Below are 12,531 nucleotides of genomic sequence, written 5' to 3' on the forward strand. Positions count from 1 at the left end.
TGATGCATCTTTAAATTGGCTTTTTTTTTATTTTTTATTATTATAAACCTCCTGAATCAGTATAATCTGAATTGAGTTGTATTGAAAGTTTTTTTTTTTGTTTAGAAATGGCTGGTAAGAATGTTTTATTTTCTCTGCCTTAAGGATAAATTGGTTTGACATGTTTAATTTGACTAGACCTGCCAACACTGTGAGGGCTTGTTTGTTTCATATATGTTTGAATATATACAAGTTTTCCTGATTGTGGAGCAAGTTTTGTTTAGACCGAGGAACATTAAACAGAATCTAGGAAAAAGATGATTGTCATGTGGTTGATTGGAAGTTATTGAACGGCTACCACTGGATGGCAACATTGTGCCAAGCCTTCAAACTAACTGCATCTCTCACATAGGCCTATTATGTGAGACATTGCTTGCTGTTTGGGGTTTTAGGCTGAGTTTCTGTATAGCACTTTGCGATATCAGCAGGGCTTTATAAATACACTTTGATGATTAAACATTTGAATCATCCATAAATGATTTCAGTCATTTAGCAGACACTGATCCAGAGCAACTTACAGTATTGAGTGCCTGTGTTTTCATACGGGTCCCCCATGGGGATCAAACCCACAACCTTGGCGTTGCAAGCATCCTGCTCTACCAACTGAGCCACACGGGACTACCCGAACTCATACTAATACTCAATGACACAATTTTTCCTTTTCAGTTGACTAGTTAAAATGACTTTAGTCCAGCCATCACATGAACATTTTATTGGTTGCATTTCACTGTTGAATTATAATGGGGCCATTAATGGATGGTAAAAATGGCCCATTTTATAATGGCTGGGGCCAGTACTGAGACTGAAAGACTTCAGAGATGAGTGACAGCTTGAGGGCAAGAGACATTAACAGTGGTCGATTTTGATTCTTCGAGTGGAAAATATGGTTTGTGTTTCAAAGACGAGGTGAACACAATTGATTCACATCTGAATAAGAGGACAAGGCATGCTGTGTTTGTATAGTTAACTAAAGCCCTTGTTAGGTTAGCTACGTTGTATAGGACAGGCTACAAAGGAAATGCACTTGCCTGCCATCTCTTTACCAGGGCCCCTCTGTCTGTCTCTATGCCAATCTTTTGCAGACATTTCCAATAGAGAATCTCACTTTCTGCCATGTCGTAGCAAATTGCAACGTTTCTGTCATGACATCTGTGGAATGTAAGCGTGCGGAGTACACATTGGAAATAGCCACAGTGGCATTATCATCTACTCTCTTACCAATGCGGTATGACTCTTCATACAAGCACTAATGAGAATAATGTATCCATTTAAATGTATTTGTAGCACTTTCCATGGTCATTTCTCACAGACAGCCATATATTACAAAACAACAGACGTAAACATACTGAAGGTGACATTTGGCATTGAAATGAAACACTTGTGGAAGAAACATTGAGAGGAACCAGACCCTATGAAAGATTTCAAATGAAAGCTGAGAGAGTTGGGCGGCATACTGATCTGGTGTAAGAGGAGTGCGGGAGAGAGGAGCTGAGGGAAGCCTAGGGGTACTCAAGTTTATACATCAATAATTGTGTTTGAATGAGGTAAAAACTCTGAATATTGCACAGCCAGGGGGCTAAAAGCTTAACTAATTCAAACTCCCTAGACCGCTGTGGAGGTTTACTTTGATCTTGATCCATGGCATAATACGTATATTTTAGCTGAGAGTTTCAGCGTTAAGCCCACAGTTAAAAATTCAACCATTCTTTCTTTGAAGGTTAGTTCGGATTGTGGAGAAATTATGACCAGAATCATTTTTATTGGTAGTTTACCATAACTAATAGGTCTATTTGGGCCACATTCCACCAGAATGCAGGTGTTGGAGGACAAGCAAAGCTAATAGGATGTGTTTTCCTCAAAAAAGTGGTTTGCTTCTTTTGTTTAGTGAACTTTGCTTTCGATACACTCATCCCTTTGGGCACAAATATATAGGAGGTAAATTAGAGAGAAGAGAAAGGTATTGAATGTTTATTGTTTCAGACTCTCATCTCATCGTTTCAGACTCTCATTACTCTCCACACTGCATTTTCACCATCATCAGTGTTGGAGAGTGGTAAACTACATGTAGTTCAACTAGTAATTTAACTACATTTTGCAGTAGCTTGGTGGTAGTTGAACTAAATTCTAATCTTGTTAGTGTTTTCAGAAGTTAATTACTTTTTTTGCCATGTACCAGTGTAGCTAACTACTGGAACTACACACTACTTATTTTGCAAAAATATAATAAAATATGTGTGAAGTAGGCAAGAATTTCCATTCATTTTCGACATCAGACCTGACAAATTTTTACTTGAAACAGTTTTTGTTTTTAATAGGCTTCTGATAAATACTAAATAGTAAAAGCATATTTTTCTTAAGGGAAGTTTTTGTGTAACTTAACTTCTTCCAGTGTGAAGTAATTAGTAGCTTGTTAAACTATGTTTTCAGAGTTGCTTCCCGAACACGGACCACCAATCACCCTCCTTGTGAATATTTATGTGCGTACAGTCAGAAATGGAGAACTCAGCCACTGGTAGAATCAAAGTGAATCTTTCTGTAACACCCAGCCATATTATGAGTCACACAGAAACTTGTATTGCAGATACTGGACTCCGTTTCGGGTATTCATTCATTAAGGATGTAAGCCTATAGTTTGTACTACTCATCCCCTGCTTTAATAACCATGTTATAAGTGGCCTAATGTATTCAGTACATTTGGAATGAAGGCGCTCAGCATTTACATTACAATGCTGTCTCTTTTCCACACCTATGCTGTCCAATAGCATGCTCTGTCTCATGCTTTTTAATGCAGTTGACGAGCGACTCATTTCATCGCATGTTGTTCATGGAGGCAGCTGCCATGTGAGGTTTTGGATTGACAGTTCTAAACTGCTGCTTGTGTTCTGGCCCGGGAGGGATCTCAGCCATGTTTCTTATGTAATCGGGCTCAGTTGGAAAAAAATGAATTATTCTTGCCATTGATGTTTTGTGCATTTTAATTAGCTTTACGAAATGGCTTCACGACACCTCCCACACAATCAACGAAGCTGGCCAACATTTTCTCACAAACCCATTTCCACATTTTTTCTCTCTCTTTCCCACTCTTTCATGCAGACCTTCTTCTTCTGCTGGTTGTTACTATGGTATCATGCTGTAATCCTATTCTCTCCCTAACTGTCAATCTTGTTTTCTTCCTAAGACCCATTTTTCACCCCCCCTCTTCCCCATTCCGCTCAAACCTCTTACCCCTCACCACTCTCTTTCCCCTAACCCACAAACCACTTCCCCCTCACCCCATACTTTCCCTTATTCCCTCACTATCTACCCCAGCCCCCGTTCTTCCTCTCCTGTGCCTGATGAATGTGTTGCATATGGATTCCCCTCCCTCTTTTGTGTCCGGCCCTCTCTACTTGTGTGGGCAGAGTTGAAGTGAATGGCTCTGTTTTGGTTGTATTGTTGTCGGCCCCTTTGGCCTTCATATGCACCACCAGAGTTTATTCTGTGTCCCCCTCGATACCTGCCAACTCCACTAACATGCAGTAGCGCATACATGCATTATTAGTGGCCCATCTTTGACAGTCCTGTATATTTAACGCAGGGTCCCCCGTCCTTGTTGTTGTTCGGCATCGCGGTGTGCGTCGCGGAGGCGGGGCCCGTCCTCCCGCCCCATTGTAGCAGTTACAGGCCAAACAAAGCACCCTGCCACCAAGGGTGGTGATGTCACCATGATGCATTCCCTTAACACCCCATCCGTGTGTGTGTGTGTGTGTGTGTCTGTCTGTCTGTCTGTCTGTCTGTCTGTCTGTCTGTCTGTCTGTCTGTCTGTCTGTCTGTCTGTCTGTCTGTCTGTGACACGTCAATAAAGTCAGGCATGATTCACGGCAGCCTCTGCTGCTCTGTATTGCTCATCCATAGACAAATGATGTGTCTGTAAGGCTCCGGCTAATGAGTGATTGTCAGGGCAGCACATCACATGCCCAGATGCTGCTCTTCTACCCTCACTTTTATATAGACGCATAGAAAATGACTCAGGCTGTCACACTGTAGTGTGCAAGGGAGTGTAAAGTGTGAGGGTGCTCCTCTCCTCTCTTTCTATCTTCTTTGTTTACCCCTTTCCCAACACAGAAATATATTTTTTAAAACAGCCTTAGGGCTGTGTTTAGGTAGGTAGATCATTTGATGACCCCTCTTGAACATCTAAGTCCCGTTTGAGCCAATGTAGGAATGATCTGAAGTCTAGTGTTGTGACACTGAATAGGCCTCAAGATGACTCGCTGACTGCCAGTTTTATAATTTTTAAAATGTATTTCACCTTTATTTAACCAGGTAGGCCAGTTGAGAACAAGTTTAAAAAATGTATCAACACTTACAAAAATTTGCCATGAATTATAATTCACATAATTTACATTTCCTGTTGTAGAAAACTGGCTCAAATTAAGATCCTACACTTAGAAAAAAGGGTTCCAAAAGGGTTCTTCAGCTATCCCCATAGGAGAACCATTTTTGGTTCCAGGTAGAACTGTTTTGGTGCCAGGTTGAACTCTTTTGGGTTCCATGTAGAACCCTCTTTCTAAAGGGTTCTACATGGAACTCAAAAGGGATCTAACTGGAACCAAAAAAGGTTATTTAAAGGGTACTACTATAGGGACAGCCAAAGAACCCTTTTAGATTCTATATAGCACCGGTAAAGAAAGATGAGAATAATAATAAGAGATTAGTAACAACTCGTTAGGCTACTCGAGCAGTATGTGTGAGTTTATTCACTGTTGAAGGACTCTGAATTGGAACTGTCTGAACTGACTCATCTTAGCCGGGCTGAAATCAGGAGATGCAATTCAAAACACCAGAGCCATAACGAACATTCTGTCTGTTCTTGCGACCGAGACAGAACATTTAGCAGCTCTCAACTAAATATGCAGCATCAGATAGACTTCTGGAGTGCATGTGTGGGTGGATGTGAAGGGATGGATGAAGGGGTGCGGTGGGTGTTGAGAATGAGAAGTGAAAGCTCCATATATCAGAGTGCTTGAAGGGGGGAGTCTGCCTGTTTGAGGAGTTATGGATCATATTTTGTGGAACGGCCCCAGAGGGCTGAGCAGCCTCCCTCCTCCCAGATACCCAGAGGAGAGCCAGCTGATCTCCATCCTCAGACACAGGTGACCGGCCTCATTTATCTCTCAGCGGGGTGTGGCTCTCTCCTGGCTTTGTTTGTGTGTGTAGCCCCTGGCGCCCTGAGGGGGGGGGGGGGGGGGGGGGTGTGTGTGTGTGTGTGTGCGTGCGTGTGTGGAGAAAGGGGTTCGCACATGGCATAAGGACAGCATTGTGCCAGTGGTATGGGGGATAGAGGGATGACGGACGGACAGGGGGGGTGGAAAAGAGGGCGGGGGCTGTTCAGATGAGTCATCGCAGATGTGCGCCTCCCTTCCTCCAACTATGTCCGCCCATCAGTAGAGCAGAGAGTGGAGTGGAGCGAGTGCGTTAGGCACGCTAGGTCATTTGTCATCTTGGTGGATGACACATTGTAGAGGAGAGGCACAGCACCGCTGAGAATCACATTCAATGCAGTCCCTGACTGATAGGGTTACGCAATCGCCACGGCAACGTCTGTCCAGCTGTTGTTCAGCCACAGTGAATATCAATTCAATATCTTTTCATGTCCTGAGGTACAAAGCAAGTGTGCCACTATAACCACATTGGTTGAGACAACAAAGCAATTATGGATTCTAAGGTGATTCCAGTCATTCATAACAAAACAGAATGATATAAATACTGATCCAGTTGAACACAAGTGATATTTTGCTCAGTTTGCTTTTAAATGTTTTTTTGACCACACCAAACAGACCATCCACAGTAAAGGACATTAGGTGGAACTCAAAACCTATAGCTCTGGCAACTGTGTGTCAATAAAAGTCTATATTTGACCCCGTGACCTTGCTGACCTCAGCTCCATATAAAACCATTCACCATCAGAAGGGCAGTGCTCCCATAACAGCTAATCTGGTGATCATACTAGATCCTCCATGTGACATTTTCCACCAGTGTGTGGTAAGTGTAAATGACGGTTATGACAAGTAACCTCATGGTTGACCCAGCCCCTTTCTGCTCCTCTCCCTCCCAGCCTGTTCATTCACATTTTAGCACCTCTGTGCTTCCCTTAAAGACGTTTGATTTCATAAGCCAGAGTGGAGAAACTGGTTTCCTCCATAGTACGGTAATAAAGTGTAAAGCACAAGTGCTACTTTTGGGAGTGCAGGGGGACTCCTTCGTGGAAATACCCAGTGGTCTCACAGACCAGGCAGTTACAGAGAAAGCAGAAGTGGAGAAGGAGGATGGAGAGAAGAAACAGAAAGACAGGGCTGAGGGGATGTGGACGTACAGTAACATGATAACCGTATCCTCATTTAGTAGCATGGCAGACCTTGTGACTGAGGGCAATGCTTGCAATCACCACGACGCAACATAGCTCTGAGTCATAGTTTTGTGGTCAAACCTTGTTTCCATAGTTACCGAGGGGAGTTATCGTTTGGTGGGAATTATTTTTAATTCAGGGTATTTCCAGAAATAGAGCAGAAAGAAAACGTATGTGTTATTAAGAAAAGCCTAAAAAAAACTTTGAGAAACAAAGCCTTAAAGAGGACGCGGCCAATCCTTCTCTTTCAAATAAAGGCTGGAATTTCCCGATAGAATGCGAAACTCCCAAGGTCAGTCAAGGTGAAGAGAATAATTTTAGGTATGTGACAATATTTTACAGTTGACAGTATTGGTGTAACTTGAAGCTACCTTATACCTTTCCTGAGCTATCCATTGCAGCCATACCTCTTTCAAGCACTCCTGAGGTATCAGATAACAACTTGAGCTGCACCTGCTAGCTAAATCGGTGGATTTTTGACAGCAGCAAAGTTTCTGGAGGGTCAAGTTAGGAATTAGCCCACTGGGCACAGACGTCAATTCAACATCTATTCCACGTTGGTTCCACGTTATTTCATTGAAATTGCCCAGTGGGAGGTTACCTGTCATAGCGAGACAAATGTAAGGCAGCAAAGGGGAAACAGCACTACAGGCAGCGTAGGATAAGATGATGTGACATTTTCAGGCTATCTGGTTATTCAAGATCAGCACACCATTCACAGCGGTTGTTGTGAGGCTTTTGGTCAGCGATGATTCACTCTCTCTTTGCATCTTGTGAATAATATTAAATGTTTGTGTGAATTAGAAACGTCCATGTATTCAGACTGGACCAGTGCATTAGTAATGCATCAATATAACTATTCAATACGACTTCAATACAACAGACTATTATGAAACGTCCCACCTACACGCTCTATATATAATCAAAAGTATTGTGAAAAATGCACTAATATGTGTATTAAAGTAGTACAAAGTTAAGTATTTGGTCCCGTATTCATAGCACGCACTGAGTACATCAAGCTTGTGACTCTACAAACTTGTTGGATGCATTTGCTGTTTATTTTGGCTGTGTTTCAGATTACTTTGTGCCCAATAGAAATTAATGGGAAATAATGTATTGTCATTTTGGAGTCACTTTTATGGTACATAAGAATAGAATATGTTTCTAAACACTTCTACATTAATGTGAATGCTACCATGATTACGTATATTTCTGAATGACTCGTGAATAGTGAGAAAGTTACAGATGCACAAATATCATACCCCCTCCACCTCCTGTGGAGAAGGAGGATGGAGAGAAGAAACAGAAAGCCAGGGCTAAATGGATGTGGAAGTCACAGGAGGTTGGTGGCACCTTAATTGGGGAGGATAGGCTCGTGGTAATGGCTGGAGCGGAACAGGCGGAATGGTATCAAATACATCAAACAAATGGTTTCCAGGTGTTTGATACTATTCCATTCGCTCTGTTCCGGCCATTATTATGAGCCGTCCTCCTCTCAGCAGCCCCATGTGGTGGAAGTACAGTACAGTACAGTATACCGCATCCTCATTAAGTAACATGACCTTGTGACCAAGGGCAGTCCTTGCAATCACTACTACGCAACATAGCTCTGCATCATAGTTTTGTGGTCAAACCTAGTCTCCATAGTTACCGACAGGAGTTATTGTTTGGTGTGAATAATTTTTAATTCAGGCCATTTCTGGAAATAGAGCAGTAAGAAAATGTATATGTTATTAAGAAAAGCCCAAAATAAACTTAGAGGAACAAAGTCTTAAAGAGGACGAGCCCGTCCTTCTCTTTTAAAGAAAAGACTGGAATTTCACGATAGACTGCTAAACTCCAAGGTCAGTCAATTCAATGTCTATTCCACGGTGGTTTAATGTAATTTCATTGAAATTACTTGGAAACTGTTGATTCAACCAGTATGTGCCCAGTTGAGAGAGAGAGAAGAGAGAGAGAGAGAGAGAGAGAGAGAGAGAGAGAGAGAGAGAGAGAGAGAGTGTGAGTGAGTGAGTGAGTGGGGGACTCCACTCCTGTGTCAGTGATGTGGGGCAGAGGGGTTTCCCTGAGACAAGTCACTCAGTACACATGTTACCCATCCCTTCCCCCATCGACATCCCTACAGCTCCGGGACAGACGTCGCTGAGCTTGGCATATTGCCAGCGGTGACGGAAGGCTGTGGTCTCTGTGTGTAAGCGCTCCTGTCACTCACAGACAGGAGCTAGGGAGCTAGTGCCTTGTGTCAATAGAGACAGCTAGTGGGGTTGAGCTGAAGGAACCAGAGACAAGGATGAGGTCATTCCTCAAGGAGACCAGACAATCAGAACTATTGTCTCAGGGGGCTTGCAAATCCATGCACGATCCCACAGCTAAAAACTCAACTACATTGTGGTTGGTTGTGTGCGAGGTAGGCTTCACTACTACTGTCAGGCACTGTCTTGTTTGACATTTTATAGCGGGACACACTGCTTGCCGTTCACTGCGAAGAAATTAACTGATAACTTTGGCAGCTATTAAGATATTTCTACATTGCCTCATTGTCCAGGCAACAGCCTGAATGAGCTAGTATGCAGTAGGTTGCGAGAGAAACGATGCCCCAAGTACATGTTATTGAGAAGAGAAGCCATGCTTTTCAATATCCCCAGCCATGAGCTCTCTTACTCTGACATGTGTTGTATGGCACCTGTGTGCTCACTGTTTGGAAAGACCTCTTGCATAGGCATGGAGCCGGATCAGTCAGCCGCGGGTGGCTGGAATCGGATCCCGAATTTACTCTGAAACAAAGTATTGAGTATGCGGCAGCTCAGAGTGAGTATACAGTTTCCTCCTGCAGTCCAGTTGATCAACGAGATGGTGATGAAACCATAAGCGACACCTGATAAGGTTCCATTTCATCATGAGTGCCTCGGCTGCTGGTTGCTGTTTAAGCCTCACGCTCTGTTGTTCTCTCTTCATAGCTCCACTCATTTTCTTATACAAACATGATTTAATAACTTAATTTGTTGCACCGAATAGGCTACCACAATCGATATCACTCAATTGGGGATTCCAAAAATACATCCTGAATGATTTTCAATCACAAGCCACAAGTACTGGAGTAATGAAGTCACACGCAACATCAGTAGTAATCAATGACACTACTACACAGGCCTACTACCACTGACCTTTATTTTCCAATCTTTTAGCAGTCCTATGTTCTAGTAGAATCAATATAGTGCTTTCACTACTACTATTCAAATGGCCGTAGTCGGTTTAAACAGAGCAAATTAAATTTGAATGAAACTTAACCAAGAAAGGCTTTCTCTGAAATAAGGTCAAATAAATTGCGCTTAGATTAATAATTAATCAATCCCTGAGTTATTTATTTAATGAACTACTAAATCTAATAAGTGAATGGTGATTTTAATAATTGATTAATTGGCTTCCATCCAACCCCTAACTTCTTCACAAACAGTCTGTTAGGCTATGCTCTTTCTTTGACGCCTCAGCCCTTGCAATATGAATTTATTCAATTCTTTAACATAACGGCATATTTGTTACCATGTCCATCGTACCTCACTGAGCTGAAAAATAACAACCCAATAATCCGCGGTGCATTATATTAGGTGCCTGCCTTGGAACCATGTGCTCTTCTGTTATTGTCACTGGTTATGACTGCCACCTGCCCATATAGACAGCACCCATCCACCCACAATTAACAATGGGCCATTTGAGCAAATAGGCATATCCACAACCAAATAGGAGATAGAGCAAGACGACAGCACAACTGACATATAGAACTGTCTTGTTCTACAACTGACTTGTAGAACTGTCTTGTTCTACAACTGACTTATAGAAGTGTCTTGTTCTACAACTGACTTGTAGAACTGTCTTGTTCTACAACTGACATATAGAACTGTCTTGTTCTACAACTGACTTATAGAACTGTCTTGTTCTACAACTGACTTATAGAACTGTCTTGTTCTACAACTGACATATAGAACTGTCTTGTTCTACAACTGACTTATAGAACTGTCTTGTTCTACAACTGACTTATAGAACTGTCTTGTTCTACAACTGACTTGTAGAACTGTCTTGTTCTACAACTGACTTATAGAAGTGTCTTGTTCTACAACTGACTTGTAGAACTGTCTTGTTCTACAACTGACATATAGAACTGTCTTGTTCTACAACTGACTTGTAGAACTGTCTTGTTCTACAACTGACTTATAGAACTGTCTTGTTCTACAACTGACTTATAGAACTGTCTTGTTCTACAACTGACTTATAGAACTGTCTTGTTCTACAACTGACTTATAGAACTGTCTTGTTCTACAACTGACATATAGAACTGTCTTGTTCTACAACTGACTTATAGAACTGTCTTGTTCTACAACTGACTTGTAGAACTGTCTTGTTCTACAACTGACTTATAGAACTGTCTTGTTCTACAACTGACTTATAGAACTGTCTTGTTCTTGACCGGTGTGTACAAAGGGTTAACCTGCCATACACATGTGTTTTCAGCAGGGCTCTAGCCTTTTGGGGACCCTAGGCAAGATTTGGTTTGAAGGCCCCCCTCACCCCGTGGGCAAAACATTTTAGTGGCCCCCCTTTTGACGGCAGAGAGAAATTATTTACTGCAAAAGTTTTTCAGTTTTAAAGCTAATTTCATAAAATTCTACACATTTTGCCATGTTCATTTTGAAAAATATTTTTGGTGCTTTTTTCACAAGTATGTGGTGAATTTTCAAAACTAAGAAGAAACTCTAAACCCTATCTTATGTTCCGAACCTTTGATTGAGCATTCATTGGGGTTTCACACATCGTTCATGCGAAATCAAAGTTGTCAGTAAAATACCATCAGAACATTTAGTGTAGTGACCAATACATCCAGGGGCGATTTTAGCAAGTAAATCTTGGTCGGGCAAACTCCCCAGAAATGTTTTAGATGCATGCCAGCAAACCCACAACACAACACTACACTAAACAATACATTAATTGCACTATAACGATGACAAACGATGCCCACAAACTGTTAAAAACATAGCTGATATGGCTGACTTGCTTAAACAAATGTGGTTTCTACTGAAAATTGAGATGTACAAACTATGGCATCAGGGAACGACGAGCGGATAAGAGGTAATCCATAATTTCGATTAAGACATTAACGAGCGAGCTAGGACGGACGTTGTCAATATAACTATTTGTTCAGCACTTTTGAAATGTACAACGACAGAATTCAGAACATGGGCCGTTCTTTCAGTATTCTAACCATAGGATAAATAAAGGGGGCATATAAGCAGACAATGATGGCTCTTACAATAATTACATTTCTCTAAAACAGGCTATCGGCTACATGTGCACCACCAAGTCAAAACAGTAGGCTAAGTTATGAGGGGGAAAGGGACCAAATTATTAGGGTGAGGCACATGGGCTAACAGCTTACTACACAACATACACTTAGTCTCACTTTCTTAGCTACAGTATATGTATCTCCCTGGCATATGACATAATTTATGCAGCAGCATACAATACATTTTTGGACTCATCTTGTTGTGATGTGCTCACTTTGACAGGAAGGTGGGCAGCGGTCCTTCGTGGGCAAATTTTGTCATCAAAGTCTGGCATTCTCAGGATTTATGGTGCTTTCAAGACAACTGGGAAATAGGACAAAAACAAGGTTGAATCATGACGTCTGTGATCTTCAGGTCGGAGCTCTAAAAAGAGAATTCCAGAGTTGGAATTCCGAGTTAGAGGACCGTTCAAAATGTATTTTCCAAGTCAGAGCTCGTTTTTTTTGAGTTCCCAGTTGTCTTGAACTCAGTGAAGTCTGATAATTCCCAGTTCCGAGTTTCCAGTTGTTTTGAACGCGGCAGAAGTCATGCTGGATACACTCCATTGAATAGCAGGCTATTGATTGCTTTGCAACGCTTGCAGTTAGCCATTGATTCCTTCCAAACCACTCATTGTTATATTTGCGATTTCCAACTTGTGTTTATGTCCAATGGCTAATGAGCACCGATACGTTTTATCTGTAATTTCTCTTCATATGACAAGGATTGAAAAGAATTTGCCAGTAGATTGTTGACTTGATTCATGATGGCTGCTAGCTGAGATTTGGA

Source organism: Salvelinus namaycush, chromosome 3 (genome assembly GCF_016432855.1).
Source record: "Salvelinus namaycush isolate Seneca chromosome 3, SaNama_1.0, whole genome shotgun sequence".
Classification (NCBI taxonomy): domain Eukaryota; kingdom Metazoa; phylum Chordata; class Actinopteri; order Salmoniformes; family Salmonidae; genus Salvelinus; species Salvelinus namaycush.